The sequence below is a fragment of the Tupaia chinensis genome, unplaced genomic scaffold (genome assembly GCF_000334495.1).
Source record: "Tupaia chinensis unplaced genomic scaffold, TupChi_1.0 Scaffold144487_1, whole genome shotgun sequence".
Lineage (NCBI taxonomy): Eukaryota > Metazoa > Chordata > Mammalia > Scandentia > Tupaiidae > Tupaia > Tupaia belangeri.
In genome coordinates this window covers 72,935-77,103 of record NW_006204346.1, presented here as the reverse complement: position 1 = coordinate 77,103, position 4,169 = coordinate 72,935, and the positions used below count along the sequence as shown (strand labels likewise).

The 4,169-nt window shown below is 42.5% G+C and overlaps 1 pseudogene; it reads left to right on the top strand.

Moving 5' to 3' along the window:
* The window catches only part of LOC102487825 (protein CDV3 homolog), a 44,971-nt pseudogene extending 41,028 nt beyond the window's left edge, over positions 1 to 3,943 (top strand).
* The last annotated feature ends 226 nt before the right edge of the window (positions 3,944 to 4,169 follow it).

Sequence of the window (4,169 nt, the reverse complement as noted above, 5' to 3'; positions counted from 1 at the left end):
ATCTTAAGAGAAAAATAGACAATATGGGATTGCCACATGGCCATCCCCCTAGGGGGTGACTTCTCTCTTTACTACTCTCTGTCTCCCCAGTGAGTGCAGGTGCCCAATGGCAATATTAAAAAAAAGTGAATAAAAGCACACATTTGCACTTTCTTACATCACCAGCCTGGTTCATCCACTGAAAACCCACACCCAGATAGTAAAACAGATTCCCAAAATGGGATGCAGATTTTGATGCTGAAATGAAGCCCCAGAATGGGTCAGTCCCTGTAAAGAGATAGAAAGTGAGGGATTTAACTCTAGGAGCTCATGCCCTCCTAAACCTCCTCATGTACAAAAATAATCTCATATTTATCATCTTTATTTCTATCAGCAGGTTCTTACCTAAGTAAACTGCGAAGTTCAGAAACCCTTTCTCTAGCAGACAATCCAAGTGAGTCTTTTTGTAAGTTTGCCCTTAGAGATTTTCTTCACATACACAATCTACTCAGGGACTGTATGTTGTCCAGACCCAAACACTGTCTAGAATTTTGCCACAAGGTGACCAGAGTGACAACCACAGAAAGGACAGAATCCATGGGACTTCTGTACCTGGTCTTCTGGTTTACAGGGCTTAGGAGCTTCTCAATGTCAACCTCCTTCTGTAGCTGTCTGAGCAGCTGGAGGCCACACACAGGGGAGGGAGCTGCCTGGAATGCACCAGAGACCTTCCTTTCCCACCTTTGCAGGCTCAAGACTGGCCTGAGTTCAGTCACTGTCCTCAGGCCTCTGCTCCCACTGCAGGTTATTCAACTGCTTCACACAAGCACTGGGGAGTTACAGAAGACCAAGACCTACAGTCCCATTGTTTAATACAAATCATCAGGAAGCCAGCAGATGGCATAGTGGTGACATTGCTGAACTCCCATATGGCTGACTATGGCTCATGTCCCAGACACAGTAGTTTGAAAATCATGCTGGGTTTGTGTGTGTGTGTGTGTGTGTGTGTGTGTCCAAGATTCCTGGAGGATAATGGAGAAGAAGGGATTGTAATGCGGCCATTCTCTCTGGGAGGTGATTTCTCACTTTTCCTCTCAAGCTCTCTGTTTCTCTCTCTCTGGAGAGTACACAAACATCTAAAAAAATTCACCATCAGAATCCCTGCTTACCTCCTGGTATTTACAGGTGGAGTATAGGAGGATAATTCAAAACTAACTTCTGTGGATTTAAAAATTGGAAAAAAATATTTCTTTAAAAAGTAAATATGCATAACCAGGAATCAGGAATATGTATAATAATTAAAGTGCTGGCTCCCATGTGGCCAACTGGAGCTCAATTCCCAAGCCTGAAGACTTGCTTTATAATTTTTCCTCTCTCTTTATCACTCTCTGGTGAGCACACCTGCCATATAGCAAATTGAAAATAATAATAATAAATATCATTTCATAAATAATTACTTAAAATAACTAAATAAATATGTCAAGCAACTATAATTTTTAAATTAAGACACTATTATGTGAAACAACAAGTAAAATTTCAAGTCTCCCCTCTGTCCCCTGCTTTAGCAGATTCCTGACCTTCACAGCTTATTGCTGTCACTATGTGCTCTGTGTCTGGGGATTTTCATGTTTCCTTTGGCATTTGAAATTCCCTCTTAACCACACCTTCACTTGTACCCACTCATCCCATCATTCCTGTAGTGAAGTTCTGAGTGTTAATTCTGTAGCTAAGTTCTGAGTGTTAAATAATAGTTTTTTAGGGAGAAGTAGATAGCATAATGGTTACTTTGCTAAACTCCCACTGGTGTATCACAGTTCAAGTCCAGTCCTGGTGACTTGAAACTCATGCTGGGCACGTGTACATGTGTGCACAAGATCCCAAGAGCAGAATAAAGGAGAAAGAATTGTGATGTGGTCATCCACCTCAGGGGGTGACTTCTTGCTTTCTGTCTCTCTCTCACTCTCTCTCTCTCTGTCTCTCTGGTGAGTGCACATGACCTATAGCAAAATATCTCTCTAAAAAATAATTATTTAATTTAATTTTAATTACCATTATTACTATTTAAGTCTGACCAGAAAGAAACACAGAGAGAGAGAGAGAAAGATAGAGAGAGAGAGAGATAGAGAAAGTGGGAAAGCAAGCTACCAGGTTGAACCATGGTCAACTACGTGGGAATTCAGCAATGTAGGCCATGTGGGAGTCTGGCAACATTTCCACTACTCAACAACCTGGCCCCTAGAAAGAATTTTTTAAAATAATATTTAACGTGTGTTTGTGTGTGTGTGTGTGTTTGTGTGTGTGGGGGGAAGATTAGTTTCTTGAATTAATTTTTAAAAATAATTCTTAAAGTGTGTGTTTGTGAAGCTACTGTCTATTTTATTCTGGTCCAAAATAAATACATATTTTGCCACTATGGATAAATTAAATAAGAATTTTTCTTTGAAAGCATTAGCAAAGCTCTTCAAGTATTTGTCTCAACATTGATTTTTAGCGGTATTTTTTCACTGCTCAAACATCAGTGTATTATTGAGCCAAGCAAGCAGGGGGTATTTTATAGCTAAATTGGTCATAAATACTTTTGGTATGTGTCTGCCTTCTGCATCACCTCCAAGTTACAGGTATTGAGGACTTTGTTGGCTTTCAGAGAACACATTGCATGTTTACTGTCTATTAAGTACATCTGGATTTAATGTTTTCTCTTAAGATAGAATAGCGCCTCTTGCAGGAACATCTGACCCACAGGCTCCTCTCCCTCTCTGGCTGTTGGGCGATTGGAATCCTGCACTGGGTTGCAGCAGCAGCTGGAGATCGGGCAGGCTTGGGCGTGCTCTCGGTGTACAGGACACCGCTCAGCAGATCCAGGGAGCCACCTGCCACACAGGCCTCATGGACTCTACAGGGCAGAAGCGTTCCCGGGCCCGACAGCGTGAGCTGAGAACCAGCTTCAACTTCCAGCTCGGAGTCCTAAGGGCAGCGCCCACTGCTGGTGGCACCCATGTAGGCCGGAAAGGCTGTGGCCTTGGCTGAGGCAGAGGAGCGGAGCTGGGAAAACTTTTTTTACCAAGAGGGACAAGAGGAAGGAGCTGCAGAAGAGGCAGTCAGTGCAAGGAAGCAACAGAGCCTCAGGCACAGCGGGCGGCAGCGCGGGGCTGTTGGCCTCACAGGGCAATGGCTGGAGAGCTGACTCCAGATCCAAGGGCCCTGGGGCACCCACCAAGGTCATGAAGATGGGCAAAGATGAGTGGAAATAATGTGAACAAAAACAGGTTGATTATAATGGCTTCAGAGTTCAGGCAATGCTAATCAGTTACATGGAAGAAGATAGTGAAAAGAGAGAAGGTGCAGTAAAAATTGGAAGAAGGTGGAGGATTTGGCGGTGGTAGTGGTGTGGAAAAATCTTCTGGTTCCTGGAATAAAAGTAGCTCTGGTACAAGCACCTCCTGCTCCAATTATTGTTGTAGAAACCCCAAAATTGGCTATGATTAGGGTGTGTATAGTCCTCCTGAGTGTAGTCCTCCTGAGGCCCAGATAACCACAAACAGAAAATCACCCTCAAGGACCGCCAGAGATATACAGTGACACACAGTTCCCATTGCTGCAGTTCACTGCCAAGCATGTCGATAGCAGGAGGGATATAGAAATGAAGAGCTTTAAATTAGTAAGACACAAAAATAGAGGAAAGGTAATTTGGGGGAAAAATGGAGAGGCAAGATATTTGTGGGACCCAGATATGGTTTATTATCTGTTGATGAGGATGTGTATAGTATTCTCAACTTGACTGAGATGTATATCATGCTGGGTAAAGTCTCTTTACAATCTAAATGTAGAGCAATTGAATGTGTAAATAATAATAATAAAGGGAAAAAATAGAGGTAGAGATGAGGTTTCAAAAAAACACATACTTAAACTTTAGCTAGACAATCAATATGCTGTGCTTGAACATCAAAAAAGCAGCCACACATAGTACCAATAAGGAATGGTCTTTACTAACCATTCTTTGCTACCCTTCTAAGATAACTAGGACACAGCTAACCATCCTGAACAGGCATTCGTCATCTGGAGCTACAGCATCCAATGCAGACCTCTCGATGCCAGTAACAGGCTGTATTGTACTATGGAATTTTAAAATGTCACTACTGCTCTCCTTGAGTATTGCACTTAGGGGAATTTTCATTGTCATACATGTGTGA